The sequence below is a fragment of the Schistocerca piceifrons genome, chromosome 7 (assembly GCF_021461385.2).
Source record: "Schistocerca piceifrons isolate TAMUIC-IGC-003096 chromosome 7, iqSchPice1.1, whole genome shotgun sequence".
Taxonomy (NCBI): domain Eukaryota; kingdom Metazoa; phylum Arthropoda; class Insecta; order Orthoptera; family Acrididae; genus Schistocerca; species Schistocerca piceifrons.
In genome coordinates, this window is record NC_060144.1 from 59,530,028 (window position 1) to 59,550,760 (window position 20,733).

The following is a 20,733-nucleotide window of genomic DNA, read 5'->3' on the forward strand; positions in this document are numbered from 1 at the left end:
GACAGATCCGGAGATCTTGCTGGCCAGGGTAGTTGACTTACACCTTCTAGAGCACGTTGGGTGGCACGGGATACATGCGGACGTGCATTGTCCTGTTGGAACAGCAAATTCCCTTGCCGGTCTAGGAATGGTAGAACGATGGGTTCGATGACGGTTTGGGTGTACCGTGCACTATTCAGTGTCCCCTCGACGATCACCAGTGGTGTACGGCCAGTGTAGGAGATCGCTCCCCACACCATCATGCCGGGTGTTGGCCCTGTGTGCCTCGGTCGTATGCAGTCCTGATTGTGGCGCTCACCTGCACGGCGCCAAACACGCATACGACCATCATTGGCACCAAGGCAGAAGCGACTCTCATCGCTGAAGACGACACGTCTCCATTCGTCCCTCCATTCACGCCTGTCGCGACACCACTGGAGGCGGGCTGCACGATGTTGGGGCGTGAGCGGAAGACGGCCTAACGGTGTGCGGGACCGTAGCCCAGCTTCATGGAGACGGTTGCGAATGGTCCTCGCCGATACCCCAGGAGCAACAGTGTCCCTAATTTGCTGGGAGGTGGCGGTGCGGTCCCCTACGGCACTGCGTAGGATCCTACGGTCTTGGCGTGCATCCGTGCGTCGCTGCGGTCCGGTCCCAGGTCGACGGGCACGTGCACCTTCTGCCGACCACTGGCGACAACATCGATGTACTGTGGAGACCTCACGCCCCACGTGTTGAGCAATTCGGCGGTACGTCCACCCGGCCTCCCGCATGCCCACTATATGCCCTCGCTCAAAGTCCGTCAACTGCACATACGGTTCACGTCCACGCTGTCGCGGCATGCTACCTGTGTTAAAGACTGCGATGGAGCTCCGTATGCCACGGCAAACTGGCTGACACTGACGGCGGCGGTGCACAAATGCTGCGCAGCTGGCGCCATTCGACGGCCAACACCGCGGTTCCTGGTGTGTCCGCTGTGCCGTGCGTGTGATCATTGCTTGTACAGCCCTCTCGCAGTGTCCGGAGCAAGTATGGTGGGTCTGACACACCGGTGTCAATGTGTTCTTTTTTCCATTTCCAGGAGTGTATATCAGAAGAATCGAGAGGTTTGGTTTGGGTCAGAGAGGTGACGCACGCCGAATCTTGCAGACAAACAACGCTAAGTGCGTCATTGACTCTACTGCGTCGCAGGTATACAGCCGGCCTTCCGCTGATCCCGGTGAAGCCACCGCGCGGCGTGCGTGCATGGGTCTGCGCTGTTAGCCCGGGACATGGCCGTTCCCTCAAGCGCAACTCGCAGACCCCACGTATAGCACCGAAGGGAACAGGCGTCCGCCACCCTTGTCGTGAGTCTTAGCAGCTCAGGTCTTCCGCCCAGGGCAACTCGGTTAGTGGCCGCAGACAGCTCTGCACCCGGGAGGCCGCGAGTCGCGCCCCGGGCCCCGCCCCCGCGGACGGCAGCTCGCAGTCCGCCGGACGACGCCACCCAGAGAGCACAGGCCAGCAGCCCTCTCGCTCCTCGCGCCGGTGCAGCTCCAAGGTGTGGCCCATCCCGCCACAGCTGTGCCTTTTATAGTGTTGTCCTTTTTAGTTGCTGTTTTAACATTGTGCCTCGCAGTGCATTCATAATTTAGTCTCGGCTCTAATGACCACAGTACTTGTGGGCCCTCAAACCACACACAAAAAAACCAGCTGTGGCTCGTCAGTGCAGCGGTGATTTGTGGTAGTTTCAGCTGGCCGGCTGGCCGCCGATGTCCATCACCAGAGACCGTCGAGGTTGTCCTGCAAGTTACACAGTCATCAGTCTCTCCGGTTCTGGACGCAGACAGAGTGGCGACACGACTGCCTGGTTTGAGCCTCCGGGCTCACTTATTTATACTTTTCCCTACGCCCCTGTCGTAGTTCCTCTGGAGGATACGAGTGGAGTGCTCTTTAATAATTTCCTCACCCCACTTCGTATGCCACATGTTTTAGAATAAAGCGGACGAAACATATAACACAAAACGGAAAAAAAGAAATGCGAACGAAGGGAAGGCAAGGAACACTAAAAGGAAGAATAGAGGACAAGAAAATAACAGAGAGACGCTAGAAACAGAAGAGAATTGTAAGTAGGCTGTTTAGGTTTTTGTATTGGTAACGCCACGTAGCGCTCTATATGAAAATCACTGACTGTGCTGTGTGCAGTCTGTGGCTGGTTTGCATTGTTGTTTGCTATTGTAGTGTTGGGCAGCTGGATGTTAACAGCGCGTAGCGTTGCGCAGTTGGAGGTGAGCCGCCAGCAGTGGTGGATGTGGGGAGAGAAATGGCGGAGTTTTGAGAGCGTATGATCTGGACAGAGACAGTAAATTTGTAAGACTGGATGTCATGAACTGATATATATATATATATAATGACTTTTGAATACTATTAAGGTAAATACATTGTTTGTTCTTTATCAAAATCTTTCATTTGCTAACTACGCCTATCAGTAGTTAGTGACTTCAGTAGTTAGAATCTTTTATTTAGCTGGCAGTATTGGCGCTCGCTGTATTGCAGTAGTTCGAGTAACGAAGACTTTTGTGAGGTAAGTGATTCATGAAAGGTATAGGTTATTGTTAGTCAGGGCCATTCTTTTGTAGGGATTTTTGAAAGTCAGATTGCGTTGCGCTCAAAATATTGTGTGTCAGTTTAGTGTTAATCAGAATAAGTAAAGAGAGAAACGTGTGAGTACGTTCAGTTCTGCTCAGCTGTTTGAAGATCAAATAATGTAAGAGGTTTATCAGCACAGTAATTCATAAATTTTTCTAAGGGGACGTTTCAGAGCAGAACATGAAAGCAGATTACAGTGGCTGGCCAACCACGAGAATAAAAAGGGAAAGCCAGCCACTCTGCAACACATTAAAACCTCCACCCTAAAAGCACTGGTGTGGAGGACACAGAGGGACAAAAGACATGCGCTAAAACCTACACAGAAGTATAAAACCCATTCTCACTGATAAAACGTAAAACTAAAGCTGCTGCGGAGGCATTGTCGCCCAACACCGAAGGCAGGGTGCTGGGAAAGTTAAAAGTCTGCCGCAGAGCGGCTAAAAGTGGGCAGTCCAGCAAGAGGTGGACGACTGTCATATGGGAGCCACTCCGTACTCCTCAGTACGGAGTAGGTAACCATGCGTTAGCCACGTACGGCCAATGCGGAGCCGGCAGAGGACAACTGATTCCCTGCGAGAGGCCTGCATGGAGGACTTCCACAGATTCATAGTCTCCTTAATGACACGCAGTTTGTTATGCGTGCTGTTATGCCGTTCCGTCTCCCAAAGCCAGAAAAGCCTGCGGTATAAGACAGAAATTCAGCACGAATAAGCGTTCTTATCGATGTTAATTAATAATCTTCGTCTACCTGAACGCTGCGGTTAGCTTCGGAGATGCCTATCTCCAGAAGCGGCTTCCGCGTCGCCTGTTTGGCCAGCCTGTCGGCAAGTTCGTTACCGGGGATTCCGACGTGTCCTGGGGTCCACACAAACACCACTGAGCGGCAGTACTGTTCCAGGACATAGATGGACGCCTGAATGGACGCTACCAGAGGGTTGTCGAGGGTAGCACTGGTCGATAGCTTGTAGGCTGCTCAATATGTCCTCTATGAAAATATCTGAAGCCTACGTGACCATCAGCCATTGAGCCGTCGGTGTAAACCACTTCAGAGCCCCAGAACAATTCAAGAATGGAGAGGATGTGACAGCGGAGAGCGGCGGGCTTAACGGAGTCCTTAGGGCCATGCAAAAGGTCCAGACGAAGCTGCGGCGGAGGCGTGCACCATGGAGGCGTGCGTGAACGGACCGCAAGTAGAGGTGGTAAAGGGAAGGACTCCAGTTCGGAGAGAAGGGACCGCACGCTAACCGCAATCGTTAGCCCCGATCTGGGCCGCCGATGCGGGAGATGGACAGCCGCGGGCGGGAAAAGGAGACGGTTATTCGGATGCTCAGGGGAACTACGAATGTGTGCTGCGTAACTGCAACGTATGGGATCTTCATAGCATGTCAGTGCCCTGTGCTGCCCTGATTACTTCACACCCGCCGGGCCGAGCCTCCTCGCCTGCGAGCGGTGTCGCAAACCTGCCTCGCATAATCGTTTGCTAAATATCAACTTCGCCCGCGCCTGCCATCCGATGTGACAATCGGTCACTGAACTACCACCTTCCAGCCATAGCGAGGCGAAATTTACAAGTATTCCCCAAATCCATTCGTGGGGCAGCACTACCCTCTCCTGTTTTATCCATTGCTTCTGTAAGCGTTTCTGATTATTAGATAATAATAATAACGGCATTAACTGGTGTACGTGTATTTATTGTAAGACTAATTACCACCGTTTTCACAGCTGACAGACCTAATATTTGGGTTGCTGTAAGTACTCGTAACGCTTTCCAGAATAAAACTTGCGGACGAACGATTTAGCAACTGTTTTCTATGCATACGGTTACTAACGGTAGCATACCTTTTCAGAGCCTGGAATTATTATTTCGTTTTGAAGTCCGATGAAAAAAATGATATGATCGTATGGCGTTGTTGGACGGGATGTCCCAGTAAGGTTCTGCCGCCAAGCCCAAGTTTTACCTCAGTCGGCGCCACAGTGGGCGACTCGCGGCCTAATTGAAGTCCGACGTCCAAGCGCGAATAAACTTGGCAAGTCCATAATAATTAATATTTACGCGGTCGCGAACTAGGAGTTGCAAGCCTATTTCTCCCGCAATGGAGTACCAGTCTACTTTCTCTCATTCTCAAACATATGAATAAACTATCTTTGCCAATGTAATTGTTCTCCTCGGTCGGAGAGGAAGAGTCATACTGTCTCATGTCGAAGTTTGCGATTTCGTACCCAAATAAGGAAATATATGGCATCAGATAAGTAGACAACAGGATGTTGCACCGCCATGATACAGCTATAGAAGGGGAACTGAGGAAATGCAGCTTCCATTCCGTTCCTGTCGCTTACGTGTGTCGAGTGTTGGTTAATCTGAGAAATACATGTCTTTTGGAAACCAAGAGAAACTAGATATGTTACTTCTTTACTGCAAGCCCAGAGTGAAAGCGAAAGGAACAACTGAGTTGCACACACAAAGGCATCCTGACAAACGGTGTCCAACAAGAATAATAATTCAGCGAATGTACAAGAATACTTCCAGAGGGTAATGATCAAGCCTTTAACGACCAGAGCGACTTGAATAGCTGTTCTTTGCACCAGCCACTGCACAGTAAACTGTGGGCGATTCGAACACTTGATGCCATATATTTTAAGGAAGTGTTTATGATCACATTTTTTAGTGCTGTTCCTGATGTTATTTCGCAATGTAATGTTGTATCGGCCGGCCGGTGTGGCCGAGCGGTTCTAGGCGCTTCAGTCTGGAACCGCGCGACCGCTACGGTCGCAGGTTCGAATCCTGCCTCGGGCATGGATGTGTATGATGTCCTTACGCTAATTAGGTTTAAGTAGTTCTAAGTACTAGGGGACTGATGACCTCAGATGTTAAGTCCCATAGTGCTCAGAGCCATTTGAACCATTTTTAATGTTGTATTTTGAAGTTAAAGTCGGGACTAGAAGTTATTATTTAGCAGCATTTATGCCTCAATTCACCGTTTTACAAATTAGTTCCATTACTGACGCGTACATTCATTTCGGGACTCTGTCAGAAGCAAAAGCCGAACTGTTACCATAGTGAGCTGGTGAATCGACGTTAGATGTCACGTCCTTTGCGATCCAATCGGATGAAGCCAAGTGTGATTAGTACCAATTCTAAATTCAACTTTTCTTCATCATTCCGCTTTTGTAGGTAGACCTCACTTAGCTGCATCAGGTGGAACGCCCCGTCATTGTGACGTGACAGCTACTTATAACATCACGAAGTTCCGCATAAGACAGTAGTCGGTTTCATGTTCGAAAGATATAAATCCTAAGTTCTGCTTCTTGTAATTTCTCGAAAACTGCTTATCACATTCTGAAGAGAGAAACGCTGTTGAAAGTGTCTCTTTTAGGACTATTATACTGGCAACAGAAAGTACAACGTAGTTCCTTATGAATAAGTGAAGTTCATTCCGAAATCTCTGCAGCTAATACAGCTACGAAGGGGGAGTATATTTCATTTAACGAGGACTTTCTCAGGTGTAAAAGAATTACAATATGTTCAACGGTTAGGGAAAAGTCTGAGGTGAGCAACTTATCTGAATCACACTACATATTTAGAACTAAAAAAATCAAACGCTTATATTCCTTCCACACATCCTAAACGAATGTTTCTCAAGGAAATGGAACAAGTAAAAAATCTGAAATATACACTGACGGGAAAAAGTCGCAACACCAAGAAGAAGTTGTGCGACCTAAATGAATGTTCCTAGGCGTGTTTCTACATCTGAAAAAGATGTCTATTCAAATTTCGCGCTAGCCGCATAAGATTGCCGCTAGTAGAATGATATAAATTAGATTTACCTTAAACAAAAGACCTCTAGTTACGTTTGAGATTGGACATGGTGGGCTGACGTTAGTCAACAATGCGTTTTAGGCAGCAAAGACGCCATTGTCAACATCTCACAGAGTCTGAACGTTGTTGTGTAACAGTGCTACGAGAAGCTGGATGTTCCTTCTGCGATATTGCAGAAGGACTTGGCAGGAATGTAGGCAATGAACATGACTGCTCGCAGTGGTAGTCACGAGAACGCACAGTCAGAAGGAGGTAGGCCTCTGGACGGCAAAGTGATACTACGAGAGGGCAGACTATCGTTTTCCGCGTATGGCTCTGGCGCATAGCACTGAATCTGCAGCAGCAGTTGGCACCAAAATGACACAACGAACTCTTAAAAATCGGTTACTTCACGCACAGCTCCGTGGTAGACTCCCTGTAGCGTGCATTCCACTGTCTCCAAACCACCACGTGTTGCGACTTCAGCGATGTCAAGTGGGAGCTCACTGGAGGACAGGGTGGAGGTCTGTTGTGCTTTATGATGAAAGATGGTTTTGCCTCGGTGCCACTAACAGCCGTGTGTTGATTGAAAGAGGCTAATTAAGGCCCTGCAACCGACCAGTCTGTATGCTACATACATTCGACCTACGCCTGGAATTATGGTCTGCAGTGCGGTGTGGTATGACAGCAGGGGCACTCTCGCGGTTAGCCCACGCACCCATACTGCAAGGTTGTACATAAATCTGGTGATTCGACCTGTTGTGCTGCCATTCGTGAACAGCATTCCAGCTCATGATTTCCATTAGGATAACGGTCGCTCACAAAATGCATTTTTAACCCAACATGCTCTACAGAATGTCTACATGTTGCCTTTGCCTGCTCGATCACCAGATCTATCGCCAGATGATGACGCCAGGGTTATCCACAAACAGCACCGCTGTATTGACTGACCAAGTGAACATGCACAGAACTCCATCCCACAAACCGACATCCGGCACCTGTCCAACACAATGCATGCATAGTTGCATGGCTGCATTCAGCATTCTGACGGTACACCAGTTATTAATGTACCAGCATTTCACATTTATCTCGTTTTTACATTTCACATTTATCTCGTGCTTACATTAACCTGTGATCTTGCAATGTGAACTACTTAAATATGTGACGTAGACAAATATATTCCCGAAATTTCATTGTTGTTGTTGTTGTGGCCTTCAGTCCTGAGACTGGTTTGATGCAGCTCTCCATGCTACTCTATCCTGTGCAAGCTTCTTCATCTCCCAGTACCTACTGCAACCTACATCCTTCTGAATCTGCTTAGTGTATTCATCTCTTGGTCTCCCTCTACGATTTTTACCCTCCATGCTGCCCTCCAATGCTAAATTTGTGAGCCCTTGATGCCTCAGAACATGTCCTACCAACCGATCCCTTCTTCTAGTCAAACTGTGCCACAAACTTCTCTTCTCCCCAATCCTATTCAATACCTCCTCCTTAGTTACGTGATCTACCCACCTTATCTTCAGCATTCTTCTGTAGCACCACATTTCGAAAGCTTCTATTCTCTTCTTGTCCAAACTAGTTATCGTCCATGTTTCACTTCCATACATGGCTACACTCCATACAAATACTTTCAGAAACGACTTCCTGACACTTAAATCTATATTCGATGTTAACAAATTTCTCTTCTTCAGAAACGATTTCCTTGCCATTGCCAGTCTACATTTTATATCCTCTCTACTTTGACCATCATCAGTTATTTTACTCCCTAAATAGCAAAACTCCTTTACTACTTTAAGTGTCTCATTTCCTAATCTAATTCCCTCAGCATCACCCGATTTAATTTGACTACATTCCATTATCCTCGTTTTGCTTTTGTTGATGTTCATCTTATATCCTCCTTTCAAGACACTGTCCATTCCGTTCAACTGCTCTTCCAAGTCCTTTGCTGTCTCTGACAGAATTACAATGTCATCCGCGAACCTCAAAGTTTTTACTTCTTCTCCATGAATTTTAATACCTAGTCCGAATTTTTCTTTTGTTTCCTTTACTGCTTGCTCAATATACAGATTGAATAACATCGGGGAGAGGCTACAACCCTGTCTCACTCCTTTCCCAACCACTGCTTCCCTTTCATGTCCCTCGACTCTTATAACTGCCATCTGATTTCTGTACAAATTGTAAATAACCTTTCGCTCCCTGTATTTTATACCTGCCACCTTCAGAATTTGAAAGAGAGTATTCCAGTTAACATTGTCAAAAGCTTTCTCTAAGTCTACAAATGCTAGAAACGTAGGTTTGCCTTTTCTTAATCCTTCTTCTAAGATAAGTCGTAAGGTTAGTATTGCCTCACGTGTTCCAACATTTCTACGGAATCCAAACTGATCTTCCCCGAGGTCCGTTTCTACCAGTTTTTCCACTCGTCTGTAAAGAATTCGTGTTAGTATTTTGCAGCTGTGACTTATTAAACTGATAGTTCGGAAATTTCATTACTCTACATTAATTATTTTTGATGCTGTAGTTTTTTTTCTGTGTACGTCAATTTAAAAGTTAATATATAATTTCTCACAAGCACATAAATGTGCATAGGCCTACACAGAGGTGCATAAGAAACGGAGTGCAATAATTCGTTTTGTTATTAAGTATAGCATTGACCACTAATATCAATATTTTTAACGCAACCCAGATATTATAGTTATTTACAACTGTTTATTATGTTCAGTCTCCACCTCCGTACCTGAGCGGTCACCGCGGCTGACTGGCATGTCCCACGCCCGGGTTCCCGGGTTCGATTCCCGGCGGGGTGTTGTGTGCTGTCCTTAGGTTAGTTAGGTTTAAGTAGTTCTAAGTTCTAGGGGACTGATGACCATAGATGTCAAGTCCCATAGTGCTCAGAGCCATTTGAACCATTTTTTTTTTGACTGGCATGCGGAGCACCTGGGCTTGATTCCCCGGACTGCCAGGGATTTTTCCGTGGTGGAAGGACTGGGCTGTGGCCGCTCAGCCTCGTTGTACCAGCTGAGAGCCACTAGACCGAGTAGTTCCGACACGAGGTCTGCTAACCAGACAAAGGCCAGGAAAGCAAACAGCTGACTCCCTCCTGTCCGTACTGTACCCATATGTGGCCGTTGGCTGATGGAAGAAACGGTGGTCGGCTTGGCCCTTCTTGCAACTACTCCGCCGCCTTCGCAGGAATAACCATAGATTCGCCGCAGGCTTGGATGCAAGCATATACTCTTACGGCGCACTGTTTAAAGTGGAGACACCTCTTTATAAATCGGTGAAAGCTCCATGATGGCCAGGTTAGGAACTTCACAGCTAGGGTCAGATGTATAACATCGATTTACAGCACGTTAGTGCAGGATACCTTCATGTTTACCATGTTACACAGTGGTGTCTTGATATGCTTAGTGTGCTTCAAAGCTCTGAACACACCGAAAAGATTCAATTTACAACGGCATTATAATACCTTCCATTCAAAAATTACGGATGCCTGGAAGGGGACAGAGAGAAGTCGAGATGCAAAAATTAAAGATAACGCTGTTAAGCATTGTGACTGAAGAAGAGATTCTTCTTGCAGGAGCAGATAAATAAACATCTGAATATTTTTTTCCCGATATTTGCAATGGAACAATATAATTTTCTTTTCAGGGGAACACTTGATAAGTGAATCTGCAATTCGCGCAAGTTACCAAAGTCCTTTTCACCTCGCCACAACAGTTTCTCTGATTTTCAGCTCTTACTGACCGTGTGGAAACTGAGCTACAGTTAAAACTTACAGACGTAAGTGTGACAGTCGCGTGATACGTTTCGCAACAAAATTAGTCTCGCAGACTTTTATAAGAATTTTCCTCACCTTAAATTTACAAGTCCACAGCTACGATTACATCAATTTTTGTGTTTACGTACTCGTGGGAGCAACTTTTCCGCGCAATAAAGAGGACGAAAACTACACACTGAAGCTCACTGACAGACTTCTACTTAAAAGCTTGTATTCGAAGCAGCAGTGCTCAGAAAACCTGGAGTAGACACTGATGGTTTAGCGAAAAGCAAACTAATAATAATGATAATTGACATAATGTGTTTAACGTTTAAATAGAATGGTAACGAAGTACAAGTTTGTCAGTTCGTATTTCGTCCTCAAACAGCATTCACAATATGTTTCGTACTTAACTGCCCCATGTTCTTCGCGTCATCAGAAAACTAAAACAGATGTTTCATTTCGTTTTCATTTATCATTAATATAACAGTCTTAGAAAATAAACGTGAAAGGAAACACACTAACCAGCCACCGTGAAGAGATACTTCTCTGAATAACCTGACATTAGCTTCGACAACATGGTCCCATGAGCCTGCTGGTTGCTCAATGCTGTGGTGTGAGCGCAAGCCAGCTCACTGGAGCAAGTCGGTGAGCAGTCCTGCCCTAGGCTATGACATCACCAGAACAGAAATTCGGCGAGGGAAATGGAAATAAGCGTGTAGCATCGTTGGCCGGGAGGCCCCATCTGGGAAAGTTCGGCTGCCAAGTGCAAGTTTTATTTTAGTCGACGCCACATCGGGAGACTTGTGCGCCGGTGATGAGGATGAAATGATGATGAGGACAACACATCACCCAGTTCTCGAGCGGAGAAAATCTCCAACCCGGCCGGGAATCGAACCCGGGACCGCTTGCATGGGAGGCGAGCACGTTACCACCCAGCTAAGCAGGCGGACTTCGCCGAGGGTTAAAGGTGACGGTTGAGGAAGTAGTTGAGGTGTCACTAGAGGCAGAAATCCGGGAAAAGCATCGGGAACCGGAGTAGTGGACGCCCCGGGCTTCCATTAATTCAGCTTCTTCCTGTGAGAAGCCAAGGATTAGAAAGGGTGGAAAATGTGGCTTTGATCGGAGTATTCGACAAGAAAAGGAGAAAATACTTGTGGATGCCAGAGTGCAGATGAGTTTAAATCTCTCCTCCCACTCCAAGAATATAGTCACGCTCTTGAGGACGCATCTGCTGACTGTTAACTAATCAAAATTACTTTTACACCAAACATATAACTTGCAAATTTTGTGTGTATGTGTTTTTTTATATTGGAAGCCTCTTTGTCAACACTCTTTTGAACACATGAAGTCGCTGCACATACCACCTGTGCACTGGAGGAAAAAGCAAGCCCACATTCTTAATGTAGGTCAGTACAAAGTACTGCGTCTCCAATAAAGTGACTTGTGTCTACTGTTCTGTCCATCAACACGACTCATAACTCACTTCAAACTTAGACCGTGAGAAGACAGCTGCTATATTCGAACAGCTATTGTGGAACACAAAATGTTGAAGAGGTGCCTCGTTTGGATTGCCCGTGGTCAACAACGGCACTTGACTATAGCTACCCACAAACGGTGGGTCGTAGGTTCCCCGAGGAGAATGCTGCAGAGCTGTGCACAACTTTTTGGAGGCAACTGGAAGGCGTGTGTCGAGCCAGACATACTTAGCAGTCTGCACATGATCAGTTTGGCCTCTAGGTGCTACGAACAATAGCACAAATCTCCCCCAGTCCTTGCAAGTGACCATAAACAGTGTTCCACCTAGGCTGATTAGAATATAAAACGTGATAATTTTTGTGTAGTGCTGTTTCAGGGCAGAATCCTCTAACCTGTTATCCATACCTACACCCAACACATTGACAATGGGAATAATACACGGGCATAATGCACCCATTCATGAACAGGAGATAGGTACCAACCGCATCGAATGGCGTAGTACTGAGCACACTTGGTACCAGTTTTAAAGATGCAGTGATTGGCGCAAGTCCCTTCCTCCTGTACTGCCTGTCTTCAGGAGGCCACCCACAAAGCCTTCCGCTGTGACCGAGCGGTTCTAGGCGCTTCAGTCCGGAACCGCGCTGCTGCTACGGTCGCAGGTTCGAATCCTGCCTCGGGCATGGATGTGTGTGATGTCCTTAAGTTAATTAGGTTTAAGTAGTTCTAAATTCTAGGGGACTGATGACCTCAGATGTTAAGTCACATAGCGCTTAGAGCCATTTTTTGAGCCACCCACAAAGAGGTAACAGGCTTGGGAAGCAATGACTCGATCACTTTGTGGACAGCGTGCCAAGGGCGATCCAGGCGTGTTTACGATGCATGGGGTGCAGCTCCACAGTACTGCAATTTATAAATGACACCCTGGTCGCCTTTTGATTGTAAAATTACTTATTTGTAAAACCGCAAGTTCGGCTTTGTGCCAATTTTCAAGTGGAAAAACTACAAAACGCAAAAAACAGAATATAGGCACAGAATGCCACTCACATCATGCCATGCATACGGCTGTTACACAAGGTGATTACGTGGCAATGTTACAAACTTTCAGTGACGATGGAGAAGTATAAACGTATCAGTTTGAGGCAAGGGACCCTGACCCGGAAATGAACGATTCGAAAGTTGTGAGAGAAATCGTTCTGATACTCTGCCAGTGGAATCCATGTTACAGGTATTGTTGTTACTAAGACTGTAGGGCAGGCAAGTTTCAGAGGTGCTAGTATGCATCAAAACATGGAAAAATATGCAGTAAACATGGGCTTTAAAGCGGAAACCTTAAGGGCTACGAGCACTTGTTCATCTTCGCTACTGTGAAACACATCTCCTCTACTGAGCAAGTTCTCATAGCTGTTAATGTATGCATATTAGTGCCCGTATTTGCTGACTTTTTGTTATCTTCCTTTGGTCCATAGTACCTCCTCAAAAATATGGAAATCAACGATATTGCAGCTGGAAAGGTGTGTTTCACAGTATCAAAAATGAACAAGTGCTGCATAATGAAATGCAATGCTAGAAATAGAAATACATCAGCTATATTGTGCTTTAACACATATAAAACCTAAAAAAAATCATCTGACATGTACATGTATACCATGTTGACATCCGTAAGTTGGGCCATTAACAGTAACAATGTACACTACTGGCCATTAAAATTGCTACACCGCGAAGATGACGTGCTACAGACGCGAAATTTAACCGACGCGAAGAAGATGCTGTGATATGCAAATGATTAGCTTCTCAGAGCATTCAAATAAGGTTTGCGCCGGTGGCATCACCTACAACGTGCTGACATGAGGAAAGTTTCCAACCGATTTCTCATACACAAACAGCAGTTGACCGGCTTTGCCTGGTGAAACGTTGTTGTGATGCCTCGTGTAAGGAGGAGGAATGCGTACAATCACGTTTCCGACTTTGACAAAGGTCGGATTGTAGCCTATCGCGAATGCGGTTTTCGTATCGTGACATTGCTGCTCGCGATGGTCGAGATCCAAAGACTGTTACCAGAATATGGAATCAGTGGGTCAAGGAGGGTAATACGGAACGCCGTTCTGGATGCCAACGGCCTCGTATCACTAGCAGTCGATATGACAGGCATCTTATCCGCATGGCTGTAACGGATCGTGCAGCCACATCTCGATCCCTGAGTCAACAGGTGGGGACGTTTGCAAGACAACAACCATCTGCACGAACAGTTCAAGGACGTTTGCAGCAGCATGGACTATTAGCTCGGAGACTGTGGCTGCGGTTACCCTTGACGGTGCATCACAGACAGGAGCGCCTGCGATGGTGTACTCAACGACGAGCCTGGGTGCACGAATGGCAAAACGTCATTTTTTCGGATGAAAAAATGGTTCAAATGGCTCTGAGCACTATGGGACCCAACTTCTGTGGTCATTAGTCCTCTAGAACTTAGAACTAGTTAAACCTAACTAAACTAACGACATCACACACATCCATGCCCGAGACAGGATTCGAACCTGCGACCGTAGCGGTCTCGCGGTTCCAGACTGCAGCGCCTAGAACCGCACGGCCACTTCGGCCGGCTCTTTCGGATGAATCCAGGTTGTGTTTACAGCATCATGATGGTCGCATCCGTGTTTGGCGACATCGTGGTGAACGCACATTGGAAGCATGTATTCGTCATCGGCATACTGGGGTATCACCGGCGTGATGGTATGGGATGCCATTGGTTACACGTCTCGGTCACCTCTTGTTCGCATTGACGGCACTTTGAACAGTGGACGTTACATTTCAGATTTGTTACGACCCGGGGCTCTACCCTTCATTTGATCCCTGCGAAGCCGGCCGGGGTGGCCGAGCGGTTCTAGGCGCTACAGTCTGGAACCGCGCGACCGCTACGGTCGCAGGTTCGAATCCTGCCTCGGTCATGGATGTGTGTGGCGTCCTTAGGTTAAAGTAGTTCTAAGTTCTAGGGGACTGATGACCTCAGCAGTTAAGTCCCATAGTGCTCAAATCCATTTGAACCATCATTTGATCCCTGCGAAACCCTAGATTTCAGCAGGATAATGCACGGCCGCATGTTGCAGGTCCTGTACGGCCTTTTCTGGATACAGAAAATGTTCGACTGCTGCCCTGGCCAGGACATTCTCCAGATCTCTCACAAACTGAAAACGTCTGGTCGATGGTGGTCGAGCAACTGACTCGTCACAATACGCCAGTCACTACTCTTGATGAACTGTGGTATGGTGTTGAAGCTGCATGGGCAGCTGTACCTGTACACACCATCCAAGCTCTGTTTGACTCAATGCCCAGGCGTATCAAGGCCGTTATTACGGCCAGGGGTGGTTGTTCTGGGTACTGATTTCTCAGGATCTATGCACCCAAATTGCGTGAAAATGTAATCACATGTCAGTTCTAGTATAATATATTTGTCCAATGAGTACCCGTTTATCATCTGCATATAGTCTTGGTGTAGCAATTTTAATGGCCAGTAGTGTAGTTACACTGAATGAGAGCGAGACTGTGCATCATGAAAATGGCATAAAGCATTCATATTTTTACCGTTGTCAACATCTTTTACATTAATCACGGCAAATCACTACTTGTGAACAAATTGCGTCACCTGGGTTAGTTGGCTGGAAATACATTCAGAGTTCCTACTTTTGCCGTCATCAGGGATCATACATTACAAAGTAAATAATGTTGTATGATCCAAAGTAAGGAACAGGAAATTTATTTGGCTACCAAAGTGGCGTAGTAGATGATCAGTAAACATATCTGAAATGCTTAGAGTTTTTGGATACTCATAATTTCAACCACAGGCGCCAGTAATAATTTTATACACCCCTTTAACCGTGTGGCAGATGATCAGATAGGTAAAAAGAGAAAGCCTAGAAGAAATCCATGAATGACACATGAGATATTGAATTTAATTAATGAAAGGAGAGTATATAAAAATACAGTAATTGAAGAAGGCGAAAGGGAATACAAACGTCTAAAAAATGAGATTCACAAGAGGTGCAAAACGGCTAAGCGTGGATGGCTAGAGGACAAATGTAAGGATTGAGAAGCGTATATCACTAGAGGAAATACATATACCGTCTACAGGAAAGTTAAGTAGGCCTTTGGAGAAAAGAGCAGCAGCTGTATGAATATCAAGAGCTCAGAAGGGAAACCAGTCTTAAAGCATAGAAGGGAAAACAGAAATGTTGAAGAACTAAATAGAGAGTCCATGCACGGGAGATGTACTGGACGGCAACATTATAGAAGTGAAAGGGGACGTGGGTGAAGATGAGATGGAAGATATGATACTGCGAAAAGAATTTGAGAGAGCTCTGAAAGACCTAAGTGGGAACAAAGTCTGGTTCTCCCTAGGCTACTCGTAGCCTGGGGAGAAGCAGTCATGACAAAACTCTTGCAACTGGTATGCAAGATGTATGAAACAGGCGAAATACCTTTAAACTTCAAGAAGAATATAATGATTCCAATCCCAAAGATAGCAGGTGTCGACAGGTGTGAAAATTACCAAACTATCAGTTTCATAGGCCATACTAACACGAACCCTTTACAGAAAAATAGAAAAAACTGGTACAAGCTGACCTCGGGGAAGATCAGCTTGGATTCCGTAGAAATCTTGGAACACGCGAGGCAATACTGACCGTGCGACTTCTCCTACAAAATACGTCAAGGAGAGGCAAACTTCATGTTTATAGCGTTTCTAGACATGCAGAAAGCTTTTGACAGTGGTGACTGGAATACTCTCTTTGAAATACTGAAGATATCAGGGATAGACTAAAGAGAGCGAAAGGTTATTTGCAACTTGTACATAAACCAGATGGCAGCTATAAGAGCCATGGGCAATAAAGCGAAGCAGTGGTTTAGAAGGGAAAGAGACAGGTTTGTTGTCTATGCCCTATGTTATTCAATCTGCATACCGAGCAAGCAGTAAAGAAACCACAGAAAAATTTGGAGAAGGATTTAAAGGTCAGGAAGAAGATGTAAAAACATTGAAGTTTGCCAGTGACATTGTAATTCTGTCAGAGACGGTAAAAGACCTGGAGGAGCAGTTTAACAAAATCGACGGTGTTATGAAACGAGGGTATAAGATAACATCATCAAAAGCAAAACAAGGATAATGGACTGTAGCCGAACTAAACCAGATGATGATAAACAGTTTCGACGAGAAGAGAACAGGAGCTTCTGAAACGTGGTGCTACTGAAGAATGCTGAAGATCAGGTGGGTAGATCACGTAACTAATGAGGAGGTACTGAACATAATTCGGGAGAAAAGAAATTTGTGGCACAATCTGACTACATGAAAGGATCGGTTGGTGGGATACATTCTGAGATATAAAGGAAACACCAATTTAGTACTGGAGGGAAGTGTGGGGGGCTAAAAATGGTAGAGGAAGACAAGGAAATGAATACAGTAAGCAGATTCAGAAGGATGTAGGTTGCAATAGTTATTCGGAGATAAGGAGGTTTTTGCAGGATAGGATAAAACACGTGCATACACTGGAAAAGAGACACTGAATAAGTGACAGTCAGATAGACCTTGCCTTACAACATTGCTCATACAAAGATTGAGCCAATAAAACAATCCAAAATATAAATAAAAGAAAACAGATTGAAATAAACAAGCGTGCTGGGGTAATTTCCACTTCTTGCAGATCATCAGTTATACGAAAATATAGTATTGTAAACTATATTATAGGACTACAGGGTGGGGCAAATGAAATTGGTCCGGACGAATGGATACGATTGGACGTGGATGTATGCACATAACCACACTCCGTGACGCGCACATCACTTGTGATCCAGAGTGAGTGGAGCAGTGCACAGGGGAGAATGGTACTCACAGCGGAGCAGCGGGTGTTACTTGTGAAAAGTTACGTGACAAAAAAGTCGCGCAAACGGTGTGGGTAGTCGTTTACTGATAAGTTTGGTGCTGTCAAAGTGCCAGCAAAGAGAGCCATGCAACGCTTCGTTTAAAAATGGCATCAGACTAGATGTACTTTGAACAAGTCAAAAAACATTCCTAAACGTGCCAGCGCACCAGAAATTGTGGTTGCAGTTCACCAGAAAATGCTAAAGACTCCTACCAAATCAACCCGCCGCCTGTCTCAAGAGAGAGGCATATCACGTCAATCATGCGAAACAATACACCACTTGGACCTGCACAAGCATCCCTCTGTTGTTCGTGCATTAAAACCAGCAGGTACTCCTCAGCGCCTCCAGTTTTGTGAATACCTGTTCACTGAGATATCAATCAATGGCTTGGTCATGGATCTGCTCTTTATCTCTGATGAAGCCTGGTTTCACCTGAGTGATTACGTCAGCTCGCAGAATTACAGCTTCTGAGCAACAGAGAATCCGCATAACTTCCACGAAACACAGTTGCGTGACCAGAAGGTTAGGGTTTAATGCGCAGTGTCTGTCCGCCGCTTTATTGGCTTCGCCTTCTTTCATCAGACGCTGACTTCGGCGCATTGCATTTCCAACACTTTGAAATCATTTGTGGCAGCATTATCGGAGGAGGAAAAGACCTACAATTACGCACTTACTTCCAACGGGCTGAAGCAACTGCCCATACAGTCGGCTGAACCTTGGACTACATTTCCAGAATCTTCACACCTGACAGAGTTGTTAGCAGAGGTCAGTCTGCTGGTCGTCCAGGTCATCTGATCTGTCAACGTGCGATTACTTCGTGTGCGGAGCCCTCCAGGCTAAGGCGTACCGCGACAATCCTCACAGTCTTCAAGAACTGCAGCGAAACATTTCGGAAGAACTTGCAGACGTTCCAGCAGCCCATCGCGATCTGCTTTCAGCGACTTGCTGACCAGGGCCCAAAAGTAACAAGAGATGAATGGTGACATCTGCTATAGTCTGGTTAGTCCTGTATTTCTTTTGCTCTGCTGTGTTTCTTTGTACCCTGGAACTACACTACTGGCCATTAAAATTGCTACACCACGAAGATGACGTGCTACAGACGCGAAATTTAACCAACAGGAAGAAGGTGCTGTGATATGCAAATGATTAGCTCTTCAGAGCATTCACACAAGGTTGGCGCCGGTGGCGACACCTACAACGTGCTGACATGAGGTAAGTTTTCAACCGATTTCTCATACACAGACAGCAGTTGACCGGCGTTGCCTGGTGAAACGTTGTTGTGATGCGTCGTGTAAGGAGGAGAAATGCGTACCATCACGTTTCCGACTTTGATCAAGGTCGGAGTGTAGCCTATCGCGATTGCGGTTTATCGTATCGTGAAATTGCTGCTCGCGTTGGTCGAGATCCAATGACTGTTAGCAGTATATGGAATCGGTTGGTTCAGGAGGGTAGTACGGAACGCCTTGCTGGATCCCAACGGTATCGCATCACTAGCAGTCGAGATGGCAGGCATCTTATCCGCATGGCTGTAACGGATCGTGCGGCCGCGTCTCGATCCCTTAGTCAACAGATGGGGACGTTTGCAAGACAACAACCATCTGCACGAACAGTTCGAAGACGTTTGCAGCAGCATGGACTATCAACTCGGAGACCATGGCTGCGCTTACCCTTGACGCTGCATCACAGACAGGAGCGCCTGCGATGGTGTACTCAACGACGGACGTGGGTGCACGAATGGCAAAACGTAATTTTTTCGGAGGAATCCAGGTTCTGTTTACAGCATCATGATGGTCTCTCGGCGTGATGGTATGGGGCGCAATTGGTACTCGTCTCGGTCACTTCTTGTCCGCATTGACGGCACTTTGAACAGTGGACGATACATTTCAGATGTGTCACGATCCGTGACTCTGCCCTTCATTCGATCCCTGCGAAACCCTACATTTCAGCAGGATAATGCAGGACCGCATGTTGCAGGTCCTGTACGGGCCTTTCTGGATACAGAAAATGTTCGACTGCTGCCCTGGCCAGCACATTCCCCAGATCTCTCACCAATTGAAAACGTCTGGTCAATGGTGGCCGAGCTACTGGCTCGTCACAATACGCCAGTCACTACTTTTGATGAACTGTGGTATCGTGTTGAAGCTGCATGGGCAGCTGTACCTCTACACGCCATCCAAGCTCTGTTTGACTCAATGCCCAGGCGTATCAAGGCCGTCATTACGGCCAGAGGTGGTTGTTCTGGGTACTGATTTCTCAGGGTCTATGCACCCAAATTGCGTGAAAATGTAATCACATGTCAGTTCTAGTATAATAAATTTGTCGAATGAATACCCGTTTATCATCTGCATTTCTTCTTGGTGTAGCAATTTTAATGGCCAGTAGTGTATGTTCTCTGAGCCACTTTCATTTGCCCCACCCTGCGTAAGGCACTTATGCTGGTGTATTCATGCAGCTTCGTGATTCTCAGAAAGTTTTCAAAGATCGACCTACTAGGATTGCATTGGCAAACTTAATTATGCGACGTTAATGTTGATTTATAAAATTTCACTACTTAACGTTCCGGCGTTCTAAGTATGAAATACATGTGGGAGGCAGCATGAGTTTCGTTTAAGATATATACACATTTTAGAGTCGTATAAATAACAACAGTACAGTGCTTGAGACGAGGTGAGAAGATGATAGACACAGTTCAGCTTAAAGGTTACAGAGAGAGTAAATCACCACCAATATTGTATAATTAGTGTGGTCTTAGCAACACGACGTTATTAGCATGTTCTTTCGAAACATTCTGAGAACCACAGAGTTGTATGAATACATCAACATATTTTACATGAATCCGATCCAGAGGGTTTGGTTCCAGAGATCTGCAAAGACATTAACTTTCGGGCACACTGCCTTAATTTTTTATTTTTTATTTTTTTGCTTTTACTTCACAGTTAAGTTTCTTTTAACTGGTGCCAAAAGGCTCATCTTTCATTTCCCAATCCCCATGAATCTAGGCCAGACACCGATCGAGTTATGCACGTGACGCAAGCAAGCTATTTACGTGGCACCCACATCGCGAGGCGTGGGATAAAAATTTATGAAACCTGCACATGTGTATCAGTAATGGCCTGACTTACCTGATCGCTGCTCTCTGCCATCCACTGTCTAGTAAATGTGTGCGCGGGCCGTCTGCATACTTTGTTCA